General features: G+C 38.8%; 1 protein-coding gene across 5 annotated transcripts in view; it reads left to right on the top strand.

The window, feature by feature from the left end:
• Positions 1 to 13,484, top strand: part of PCSK5 (proprotein convertase subtilisin/kexin type 5) — a 442,283-nt gene that overhangs the window by 17,243 nt on the left and 411,556 nt on the right. The gene's annotated exons all lie outside the window — the stretch shown is intronic.

Below are 13,484 nucleotides of genomic sequence, written 5' to 3'. Positions count from 1 at the left end.
CTGGGATAGCCTCACTCACATTCCTGGTGGTTTGTGCAGGCTGCTGGCTTGGATTATGGGGGTAACTGGCCATGTGTCTTTCATTATCCAGCAGGCTGGCTCGAGCATCTTTCCCAGCAGCCAGAGAGAGGGAATCTCAGTGTGGAAGCCCTTTTCAAATTTCTCGTATCCCATAGGTCAAAACAAGTCACATGACCAAGCCCAGCTTCAAGAGGTGGAGACAACTTCACCCCTTACTAGGAGGAGATGCAAAGAATTTGTGGTCATATTTTGCCGTCTGCCACAGGGAGACTGTTAATAAACAATTGAATAGAAAACAAAAAGGGTGTTGGTGCTAAGTGTTTTGGACAAAAAGCAGGGAAGGGGGAATGTCTGGAAAATTCTCTTCAGTTGTACACAGGATGGCTGGGGAAGTTATCATGGTGAAGGTGACATGAGTAAAGATCTGAAGAAGGTGAGGTAAAGAAATGAGCCTTACAGCTATCTGGAGGAAGCACGTTCTGGTAGAGGAAACAGCCAGTGTAAAGGCCCTGGACAAGAGAGGGCCTGATAATAGTGAAGGCATAGCAAAAAAAGACCAGTGATGCTGAGTGAGCAAGTCGGGTAGCAGATGGGCTGGAGACGTAATGGGAGTAGGTTGGAGAAGTGAGGTAGGTTCTGTAGGTCGGTGCTTCTCACATTTTAATGTGCAGTTAAGTCACTTGGGGATCTTATTAAAATGTAAATTGTGATTTAGTAGGACCAGGATGGGGCCAGAGGTTCTGCAGTTCTAACGAGCTCTCAGGTGATATAGCTGCTGCTGCTGGTCCTGGGACCACACTTTGAGGAGCAAGCCTGTAGGTCGTTGCAGGCCGTGCACGGTAAGGACTAGATTTTCTCTGAGGGAATAGGGAGACCATTTAACAGTTTTGAGCAGAGTTGTGACCCGTTCTCTACTATGTGGTGAGAAAAGGTGATTGTTGAGAGTGTTTACATATAGATAGGCAAGGGGATGGAGACATCATGCAGTCTAATGTGCAGAATGTTCTCTGAATTTAAGTTGCCATAGCTTCAATCTGAATGTCCTTTTCTCTCCGGGGCTCTTTTCTTCTACTCTGTTGGTGAACAAGAAAGTGACCAATCTTTGGACACCCCCCACCCCAACCACTGCCATATCAGATCCATTCTAGAACAAATCAGCTCTGTCTCCTTGCAGTCACACAAATCCTGGTTATTGGAGCTGTTCTTACTTGGCCTTTTGTTTCCCTGATCCTCAGCTCACTGACTCAAGTGCCTCCCAATCCTGGCTGCCTATTCCAGTCACTTGGGAAAGATACCTTCAGCGATTCTGATTAGTTGGCCTTGAGTGGAGTCTGGGCATCAGTGGTCTTAAATATGCAGCTGGGGTTGAGAATAACCACCTCGCTCAATTCTTCCTCAGCACCTGATATGCTGGCTGTTCCCCCAGAGCTCAGAGCTTCTCTTTCGCTGAGGAATCCACTCTCCCTCCACTCTGGTCTCAGCTTTCTCTCTCTTCATTACCATCAAAATATGTGAATCATAGCTCATTTTTAACCCTATTGCATTTCGATAGTCAGATTTTGCTTAATTACAGTCTATTGGCATTTGGGGTAGGGGATGATCTTTGTGTAGCTACAAATATAGGTATGTCCGGTATTTGTTGATGTTTAGTGTCACATATTTGTGCTTTGAAAGGCCCTGTCCACATAACAAATCTGTTAAGTGAACTCCAGGATGTTACCCAGGGGACAGGGTACGGGGAACGTGGGCTGCAAGATCGTTTGGCTCCAGGTTTCATATTTACGAAATATCTCCCGATGAGCTTATAGGTACAGTTTCATGCCCCAGCTGGACTGAAATACAATGTCCATTTGAAAACTTTCATCTCGTGTCTCATTACTGCATTTCACTGCTTATAGTAAGCACTGTGTATTCTGAAACTATCTGGTGAATAGCGTAGTTATATATTTGTATTACATGTAAACATTTAAATGAATATGCTACCTATTGTTAGCATTTCTTTGTTTTGTGAGCCACCAGGCACCTCAAATATAGAAATGGCCTGGGGTCTGTCTCCACCTTTGAGAAGTCCTTCAGAAACCCTATGAGATTCCTTAGGAGAATTCTTTTATTTTTTTTCTTTTTAATCCAGGCTATATGTTTATAGGTCTTGTTCGAAGGCCCTGTTTGTCCTTTAATGACTTTTTGTTTTCTAATCAGAGTAGGAAATAAAAATGAAAGGCAGTGCAAAATATTATCTGTAAATTGTGTCACAAATTTGCTGTATCATCATGTACCCGGAATGACTTGTCTGTGCATCATTAACTTGTAACAGATTTAAACTAATTATTAACTCAACCAGATGGGTTTACTTGAGTGTTATCATGAAGGGCTCTGTGATGTGAGAGTATGACGAAGTTCCATAAAATTTATTGCTTGAATCTTGCTAGATCAAGCATTCTGTTAAGACACTGCCTTTTGCCCCCACATCACCATGTCAGATTTGGTTATTCCTTATTGTTGGGAAGAAAACGTGTGTGTATGTGTGTGGTGCGTTTTAATTAATGGTAATTTATTTTTCTTGAAAGAAATGTCACTGCCCATGGTCTATGGCTTTGGAAGAGTCTTAATAATGTCTCCTAAAGTGTAAATGCCCTTCAGGTGGTTAAGCCTTTGGGTTTTAGACTTGGGAGCAATAATAATATCACTTAGCCCTGCCTCATTATAAAAATGAAGAAACTGAGGCCCAAAAAGAAGAGGTATGAAGAGAGCACTGAACTGGTATCTAGCAAACCTGAGTTCCAGTATATATACTTCTTTACTAATTTTTGCTAATCAATTTTGTATTTATCAGGGCCTTTGTTTCTTTAGGAGATAATGTGTGTGGGGAAAATTGGTCAAGGGAGTTTGCATATATAGGTATGTGGCATATGAACAAATAACTCAATTTTGGAGGCAGTCTTTTTCCCTAGTTCTGTGAAAATCTGACTTTTATACCTTTTTCATTAAACTACCTTGATAAGAATGATAGATACTTTTTACTGATTTTGATTCAACAAGAGGTCAGTTCTACCAGGGTGGCTGTTTAGTAATAAGGTAAATGATTGATCTGTTTGCTAGATCTATGCTAGATGTATGCTAAGTATGAATATCTTGGTAGGTCCCTTGGAACTAGAGAACTCTCCTGGGGAAAGTCAGAGGCGCATTTTGAGGGAGGTGAGCATAGTAATCACTTTAGGAAGTAGGGATATGACCATGTTGTAAGGGGGGTGCCTTTACCCATGACTGCAGGCTAAACTCGGCTTTCCTTGGCTGATCCTGACTGTACTATGTGCTTTGTTAAACTGTGATGAGGGGTACGTTGTTGCGTCCATCACATTGAGCATGTAAGTTCCGTTTAGAGGTCTGTGGAAGGTCTGTGCGATAATTAAAATAACAGAATAGAGACATACCGGCATATCTAATGCGGTCACTGGAAGAATCCACATTAACATGATACGTTTGAAATGGGAGTAAATGCTTGTGGCAGCCCAGACCATTCTCCACCCTGAGTTTTTATCACTTCAGTTTATTGGGGCTTTAAACCTATTTCACAACTTCGCTACAGAATGTTGGCATGTTTGAACTAAAAGGGAGGAAAACTTGTAAAGCCCCGTTCTTCTACTAAATTGCCCGCATCTATTGGAGAGAGACAGATGTAGCAATCAGGCAATATCTAATGTTTGGAATATTGAAATAATTCATGGATAATTTTCAGTCCTGTGGAAGCCTCAGATAGAAGTTTAATATACATTAAATACACTTTTTCTTCATTTATCCATATATAAGGTATTTGTCCAGATAAGTATACGTCTTCAGTTACTGCAAAAATCTATAAACACGGCAATGATTCTGTTGGTAAAACGCTGTATTGGGTTTATCTTTTATGTCAACAGTAAGTACGTAGGAATGATAGAAGAGAGATACTTAAAACGTGATCTACCACACCGAGTACATTTTCTTAAACATCACTTCAAACTTCCTATTTTATGGATATAAACATTTACTTGGTAGGAATAATGGTTATTTAAACTCTCTTTTTGGGTTTGTTTGACCTATATTTAAGACTGAGCAAGCTGCTGAGATAAAGGTCAATGGACTTTTTATGTTAAGAAAAAAAAATGAAGAGCATGGCACTTTAGCCAGACTCAGGAATTGTTGAGACAAAGTATTAATCCTAAAGTTAATCAGGTTGGAGTTGAAACTCTAATGAAAATTGAAAATATGACTCCAACTACAAAATATGGTATTCTTTAGCCTATTTAGGTTTCATATAGAATAGTGAAAATAGCGTTGAGCTTGGTGTCAGAAAAATCTTGTTTCTGTCACTTGCTAATAGTATCAAGTTGGAGAAATAACTGAATTTAGCTGGCCCTCAGTTTTATTATTTGGAAAATAGGGATAATAATTCTTTACTTATTTCACAGTATTCATGCCTTCATTCACTCTGTAAATGCTTATTGGGCAACCACGATGTGTCAGGCAATGTGAGGGGTGCAGGCAATATAACAATATTTTAAAAGTTAGTAAGGAAATAAATAGCTTGACCAGATAGACAGTAACTGGGAAAGGTCACCTAGCCGGGATGTCAGAGAAGACTTTTTCTGAAGAAGCGGTATTTGAGCAAATATCTAAAAAACAAGAAGGAATTAGGCAATGGGAGATTGAAAAAAAAGGAATTCCAGGCAGATGGGACAGCAAGTGTGAAGATCCAGAGGCTGGAAAGGAGGCCAGTGGGGTTGGAGCATAGTGAGTGAAGGAGAGGTGTTAGGAGATGAAGATGAAGATGTTAGAAGGTAAACAGGAGCCAGATCTGGTGGCCTTCATAGGCCAAATAAAGGCATTTTTTATTTTATTATAAAAGTAACAGGAAGTAATTGGCCAGTTTTACAAAGGGGTATGACATTATCTTAATTACTCATATAAAACAATGTATGGGAACGCACTTTAAAGATGGAAACAGCCTGTGAATATAAGCAATTAATATTGCTGTTACAGAGGATAAAACAATAAGACAAAAACATGTGGCCTGATGAGTTATTTATCCTGTTCACAAGGTTGTAAAATTCTTCAAGTGGGCAATGGTGCTAAAACCTGCCGTACTATTTTTACATATTTTGGGGGCAAGTGTGTGTGTGGAGGTCAGAGGCAACAGATGTACCTTGGTAACATTTTGCTTAAACTGATGTTCAAATTTTGTTGCCTATGAGCCTGCAGCTTCTGAGATCTGGATGTCAGCTGGGAACTGCCATCAGATTATTTACCTGCTCCTAGGTGAATGGAAGAGTAGATAGTCCATTTGTGCAGAATTGTGAATTTATAGTCCTTGGATATCAGGGACAAGTAGTGTCAAAAAGCAGGACTCCAAGAGGAAATATTGATAATTTAATGCAAATAAAGCCTTGTTTTATAAATTGAGCATATCTGCTGATATAATTATGATGATATTTGGGACTAATTTATTCATCTTCCCTGGGCTTGATGAACTCCCATTCAGATGGATGAAAATAACATTTTTCTACTAAGACATCTGTTGAGCTATCAAAACATTTTACTTGAAAAGAGGAAGAAAAACATATTCTGATCTTTACTATTTGAGATAGTTATTGAAAATTTAGAAATCATTATTGATCCTTCTGTATGGGAAGCAGACGCTGAGAAGATATAGTCACATAAAGTAGAATATGGCTAATGGTTATTAGCTAGCATTAGAATAGGAGCTAATGGTTATTAGAGGACAACTTTTAATTTTTAATAGTTACAATTATTAGTTTGTATTATCACCTGTGAAATTTTAGTTCTGAAACTTTACTCACTTGGTTATGAAATGAACTCATCTATCATAGACAACTACACCTCTCTTAGTACTATGAATATTATTAACGTTTTTAATTATCTCCTAGAATTGAGTTTGGATACATTCTACTTTAAATCCAATTTTCTTTAAACATAGATTGGGCTTATAGCATTATAAAAGGGTAAAACCTAGAATTAAAACCCTTTTTAACTATATAGATTGTATGAGCCTATGGAGGGCCAGGTTTCTCCTTCATCTTGACTGCACAGGTCCAGATGGACAACGGTGTGCTTATGTCCTTGTTTTGAATGTTGCTTCATTGGTCATTCATGGGGGCCACTTCCTCACCTCTTGAACTTAGAGTTGGCTGAGCAGGGCGATGGCCAGATTCTGATTCAGGTCACGGTGGGGTCGTGAATGTGCATTTCTGCTATAAGCTCATAGGTGATGCTAGTACTGCTGGTCTGATGCTTTTAGTCCCAGGGCCACAGTTCAAGAATCACCGATTTATAGATTTTCACATGTCATCTTGGTTTCAGAATCACTAGCCTTATTTTCGGAGTTTACAGTCGTTTCAAATCATTATTTAGCGTCATCAGTTGTATTTTGTCGTGACTAAGGGGCTCATGCTGGTGGAAAGCAGTACTTTACTAAGAACTGTTGAAATACTTCATGCCTTTGATAAAAGGAAAGACTTATGCATTGTGAATGATTCTCAGGGTTGCTGTTTGCACTGTCTAATTCCAAATGTTGTGAAGTGGTTGCTATGGCTTTAGGGAAGCTCTTCGATTGAATAAAGCCAATTTGATAGTATATTTTAATCCAAACAACTTCTTCACTTTTTGCTTTTCCTTTTGCATCACCTTTTCAACTAACTCACTTTGATGACTGGCCTTTTTCTTTTGGACTTTTTTTTTTGGATCAGGTTTATTAAGGTATCATTTTCATATGGTAAAATTCACTGTATAATTCCATAAATTTTGAAAATGCATATAGTCATGTAGCCACCTCCATAATGAAAATATAGAATAATTCTATCACCCCCAAAAAATCCCCTAGTGCTCCTTTGTAATTAGCTTCTTGCTATACCCCCAACTCCTCGCAACCGCTAATGTATTTTCTAGTCTATATTGACTTTTCTGGAATGTCATATAAGTGGAATAATACAATATGCAGCGTTTTGAACCTGGCTTCTTTTCTTTGTTATAATGCATTTGAGATTCATCCCTGACTAATCAATCAGTAGTTTGTTCCTTTTTATTGATGAGTAATATTCCATGGTATGGACACACCAGTTTATTTATCCATTCACCGGTTGTAGGACATGGGTTGTTTCTAGTGTTTGGTGTTTATGACTAAAGCCACTATAAATATTCATATACAAGTTTTTGTGTGAACATATTTTTATTTTTCTTGGGGAGACTATTTAGGAGTGAGATTTCTGGGTCATATAGTAAGTGAATGTTTAATTTCATAAGAAACTGCCAAACTGTTTTCCAGGTATTCCCAAGAACAATGTATGAGCTTTCAGTTTACCCACATCCTCACCATCACGTGTGATTTTAAAAAAAATTTTATCTATTCTAATAGATGTGTATCTGTGACATGTTTAATTGGTACAAGTGGCCAATAGCTGCCCACAGTGGCAGAGCCTCAGGATTTATAAAAATAGGACCCAACCTTGCATCTGTGGACATGCAGAACTGCACAGCTGGCTGGAAACCTCACCACTTGCCCTCTGCCACTGCACCACAGATGCTGTTGCTTATCCTCTGCTCTGGGCCCAGTTTTGGGGTTACTACCCTGCAGGGACTAACTCTGCTAATCACCGGGAAGGACCAAGATGGGGACAAATGAGCAAGGCATCATTAGCAAAGATATGGGGGAACTTGTCTTCCTAAGTTATTTTTAACTGAGGTGGCAAAGGCCATCAACTGTCCTGGGCACACGTAGTCTCTATCACGTGTTTTTAATGCTCACAGCTTTTACACTCATAATCTTCCCTTTTAAGAATAAAACAGGTCACTTAAAATGCTGTAGAGCTCAAAATAGCTTCTGTGTACCAGTGTGATAAAATGTTGGAAATTCTGAATCTAGTTATAGTAAATACATTTTTCTAAATTTTTTTGGGGGGAGGGAAGAGAGCCTTTGAAATAATTAAAGAAATGAACGAAAGAACAAAACATGCCAGTTTCATTAATGCTAAAGTCAAATTAGTTAGAGATTTTCTCATTTAAACTTATTTTAATTAAGTAGATAGGAATGGATATCACAGAATTCAGGGTAAATTGTTCTGTTTCTGCAGAATGAGATGGATGGATTAAAACAGTGGATCTTCACTTTGATTGCACATTAGAATAACCTAGAAAGTTTTTTCAAAGAAAATACTGATGCCCTGGCCTTCACTCAGACTCTATCTCAGACTCTCTGGGGTAGGCATGGGGAGCCCTGTCGTTAATATTTTTTTTAAAGTCCCCATATAATTCTAATGTATAAGAAGGGTTGAGAATCATTGGATCTAAAGAGAAAACTTAGCGTTCCAGGGGTAATTCTAGAAATATTTCCACTTATCAAAGTATGTACTATTTTTTCTTTTTTGCATATATGTAGAAATCTTCAAATTGCTAAGATGATCAGTAATGAAAAGAATACAGACCTACATATAAGCTATGTGTGCTCTTCTCTCTCAGTGTCTCTTGGACTCTCTATTTCCTTTGTAAGTATGTGTGTGTGAGTGTGTGAGATGTGTGTCTTACGAGCAGGTGGAATAGCTTAAATATTAAACAATAATTTCTTTTAGTTTCTCCAGAAATTAGTTACAGATGGGTTTTAAAGAACTTTTTAAAAGACTAGCTGACTATAAATAGCAGTAATAAATGTTCTTATCTGAGGAATATAGTACAAGGATTATTTTACATTAAGGACATAATTATTCATTTTGGACAAAAATAGATTGAAGAAAATAAAAGCCTAATGCCATTCACAGGTCATTCTTAAATAACTGTTACAAACATATTGTAAGTTGAATGTTGAACCCAGTCCTTATCTGTAATATACTAATATGAAAAATTATTTAAGTGCTTTTGGGAGAAATATTCTGATATAGTAGAGAAGATGTAAATTTCAGACTTGCAGTGGGGTTTGTCACATTCAAAACAGTGACACAGTGGGGTTGTCGGAATTGAGTCAGAACGTGGTCTTTGTGTTAGCAGGGACACAGTTTTGGTCACCTTGTCTGCAGTGTCTTTGGAACAGTGCTTGGCACATAGTACACACTTAGTAAATAACTGAATGTCTAGCAGGCTATAAAAGCGTAGAGTAGAATGTAGAACGTGACATTCAACATTCAACAGAAATGTAAATTTCCATCATTGACATTTAAGAAATGAAAATATAGACTGGAGGAGAACCAAATTAAAAAGAGTTTCTGAGAAATTTTTAGTTAGCCAAGTTTGTTCTGCTAAAAATACTTCAATTTTAAGCTACTTCGGTTAAAAGTACATTGCCAGGGGAGGTCATGGGATTATGGACTCCATCCTGGCTCCGCCATACCTGGAGCTGGGATGTGTTATGTTCTGGGCTCCAAGTTTTCTGGGGAGACATTACAGATGTTGGCTTCTCTAGGGGAGGCAGCCAGGCGAAGTCTTCTCACATGAGAAAAAAATGGGAAGACTCAAATGTTCAGCCAAGAAGGGAAGACCCAGTAGGGACGTGTTGGCTGTCTGCGTGTAGAAGAGGGGAGACTGCATCGGGTTGGCTCCACAAGCTAGAACCATGAGTGAGTAGGGAGTGGATTTAGGCTAATTATCTGGAAGAACTTTGTAACAAATGGGCTGCCCCAGAAAATGCAGTGCTCTGTGCCCGTTTGAAGAATGGATTCCTGCATCCAGTGGGGGAAATCAGATTAAAATTCTGTTTTTGTCTTTTTGTACTCTGAGATTCTGTGATTTGCTTTGAGGCAAATCTCATGTTCCCTGTAGTGGGGCAGACTGTAGGTTTCTCACTTGAACCTGGGAAAATTTGGTGCTTACTCCGTTTGCTGTGTCATGTGTTTCCTTGGTGAAATTGTTTTATCTGTTTCTTGCTTGCTCTGGGATTCGTAGTCACGATATTTTTGATTACTTGCTTTTAAGATGAACTACAGGGACCTAGAATCTCCTACACTCTGCTGATCAGATAGCTTTGGAATCAAATAATGAGGCCTCATTGGTGAGGACATGGAGGTGGGAAGGAGTGAGGATGATATTTGAGTGTGCCCATCCAGTTGCATAAATTTTAAATAAAATCAAAGTGCTTTGACTAGAAAAAACTTAGATTTTTGGAGTCAGGCTGACCTGGTTTAAATCCTGACTTTGACACTTCCTCGCTTGGATGTGTTACTTAACCTCTCTCAGATTTGGACTGAATTTCCTTGTCCATAAAATTAGAATAATTCTCCCTCCTTTGCAGAGTTGTTACAAAGATTAGAGATAATATAGGAAAGCATCAGTAAGTGGTAGCTTTGGATATTAGTAATACTAATTACACAATGGATTTGAATAGATAAGCCATTTACTAGTTCTCTTTTGCTGGGCAAGTGGCGTCATCTTGGACTTCAGTTTATTTTGAGGATTAAAGAAGATAATGCTAACAAAGTGCTTAGCAGAGTGCCAGGCCAATGTTAAACACTATTATTATATTGGTCCAGCTGTGTTGAGATTGATAATTGAATACCCAGAGAGTCCTAAGAATTATGAAGAATAAAAAGGCTCCAAAGACAAATAGTCTAGTTTTAATTCCTTTGTTTCTCATGGATGTCAATTGAGGTACTAGTTCCAGCTTGTATTAGTTTGCTATTGCGGCTATAACAAGTAACCACAATCTTAACGGCTTAAAACAACACAAACTTGGGACCGGCCCTGTGGCTTAGCGGTTAAATGCACACACCGCTGCTGGCGGCCTGGGTTCGGATTCCAGGCACGCACCGACACACCGCTTGTCTGGCCACACTGAGGTGGTGTACCACATACAGCAACTAGAAGGATGTACAACTATGACATACAACTATCTACTGGTGCTTTGGAGAGAAAGAGGGAAAAAAAAAAAAAAGGAGGAGGATTGGCAATAGATGTTAGCCCAGGGCCAGTCTTCCTCAGCAAAAAGAGGAAGATTGGCATGGATGTTAGCTCAGGGTTGATATTCTCACACACAAAAAAACAACACAAACTTATTATCTTACAGTTCTGGAGGCCAGTCTTTCCTTTTGTATAGCTCCTTGGAACTCCTTTCTGTCTGCTAGCTTGGATGCTGCCCAATTCATGAATCATTGAATAAAGCCAGTAAGACCTTTAAAATTTACTCAGTTGAATTTCGTTCCTTAACAATGAGTTAGTGTGGTTTTAAGGAGTGAATGCAGTAACAGGTGCACTGCCTGGTCAAGTCATTGCCTGGCACACAGTAAGTGTCAGGTTATTAGTTTCGCTCCTAAATTTAAGTCCTACCTTTTCTCACCTCCTATCCTACAATTAATCTCTCACCTTTATCCCTTGGTCAGGATTCCTCTTGGTCTACCCTGGTATCACCTCTTTTACTGATGATATCAATAAGATTATAAACTATCCTTTATAAACCTTTGACCCACCCTTTCCACTTCTAAAAATTTATTCTACAGACATAGTCACTTATGTACAAGAATGGATGTTAGAGCAAATTTTGTAAAAACAAAAGAATGCAAACAACTAGCTGCCATCAACAGGTGATTAGTTCCATAGGAACTAAAATGGATTGTTCTCTAAGGTAATGAGTAAAATAAATAAAGGTGCAAAATACGTACATAATATGACAATTTTTGTCGGAGAAAAAAGGAAGAATCTATATTACATATGCTTATATGCACAGGATATTTCAAGAAGGATACTCAAGAAACTGAAAAGAGGGACTTTCTTTTTCATTGTTTACATGCATACGTTATTTTTTAATCAAAAATTAAAGAAATAACACAAGCAAATAAATGAAATAGCACACATACAACTCCCACCTACTTTTCCAGAGGCAAATATGCTCCCAGAAGTCCATGTGACTGTACAAGGGCCACATCTACTCAGGCCGTTAAATCTCTAAAGCAGTAAGCCTGACTTTATCTCCATCCTTTAAGGGTTCCATTTCCTCTATAGAGTTGTGGGATGGTGTTCACTGACTGACTAATAGCTCATTTACTGACTGCCTACCACGTGCCCAGCATCTTGCTGCTCTTCTGCACGTTATCATATTTAATTTCAATCCCCCAAGAACCCTGGAAGATAAATTACCTCCAATTGGATAAACGAAGCTATTGAAGCTCTGCGAGTGCCCAAACACACACAGCTAGTATTGTGGGGTGGTAAATGTAAATCCTTGTTGAATGAACTTAGTTACATTTCATCAGGATGAACTTACTTACGTTTCATGGTGCATCCTATGAATGGGCTCAAAAGAAGCATTCCAACATTGCTCTGGTGAGTCTTCCTACACTGCAGAGCTAAAAGCTAAACTCTACGCAACCAGGGTTCTGAATGTGATTAAAGTTCTAATAATCAAAGGTGGACTACAATGTCGTGAGGCACGATCTTGGAGGTGTTTAGTGGTAGTTGTGGCAGAGGTCTTAGTGTCTAGTTGCTAGCTTTCTGGGCATCCATTTACACATCCTATTTTGTTGGTAGCTTGGTAAGCCATAGTAGAAGAGCTACAGGGGCAACACAGGGTAGCTTCCTCATTCCCAGCTTCCGGGTTCCTTTACAAGGAACACAGCCTTTCTGACACCTTGACTTTGGCTTAGGACTTCTGGCCTCCATTTCCTTAAATGTCTCTCAGGTTGGGAGCGTTCTTGGTGACTTTTAGAAAAGCAATCATGGCCACCTTCTCTTTGGTTCTCTTTTCAATGTTACAGAGTATGGAACATAGAAGGCCAATAATTACAATTGTTTTAACATTTTTGAGTAAGTCACAAAGGAGGCATTCAACATTTTAATGAAAGGAAAACAGTATATCCAGGCACTGCCTCTGTAGCTTTCTGTCTAAATTGGAATTTTACAAGTGGAAGTTTCAGACTTTTTAACTTTGGAAAAGTTAAAAAGAGGTTTTTGGAAAGAGGTTGTTCAGCAGAAACGATGGTCTTGGTGACTTGGTTCTTCCCACCCCCTCTGAGAGGGGGAAAAGGTGTGAGCTGGAGGATAGATTCCAACCCCAGGTAAGTGGGTTCTTACATCCCCCAATTACCAAGTCATTCTACAGGTGAGAAAGAGAGAATAAGAAATCAGAAGAGGGGAATTTGTATCTTATGAAATCACTGTTATTGAGGCATAATTTAAATACTCCTAAATGCAGCCATTTTTGTACGTATAAGGCTGGAAGAGTGTTGACAAATGTATGTAGCCCACGATGTACTGAAATACTAAACAAGTGACTCTTCAGGGGAAGAAAGAAAGCCCTAATTTGTAGTCTTTGCCAATTTTTCTGATGTAAATATTTCCATCATTATTCATTTCAAGTCATCGGCATGATGTCATTGAACAGAGTGTTGGGAAAAGATGTAACTGAATCTCGAAAGCCTATGACAAGCTGGTTCCAGCACATCTAAGCACTTACTACCAACGCAGTTACCACCACAATCAAGATAACAGAACATTCCCAA

This window comes from Ceratotherium simum, chromosome 20 (assembly GCF_057802395.1).
Source record: "Ceratotherium simum simum isolate JZ-2026a chromosome 20, ASM5780239v1, whole genome shotgun sequence".
NCBI classification, from domain to species: domain Eukaryota; kingdom Metazoa; phylum Chordata; class Mammalia; order Perissodactyla; family Rhinocerotidae; genus Ceratotherium; species Ceratotherium simum.
The sequence above is the reverse complement of the archived record's forward strand: the minus strand, read 5'-3'. Positions and strand labels throughout refer to the sequence as shown.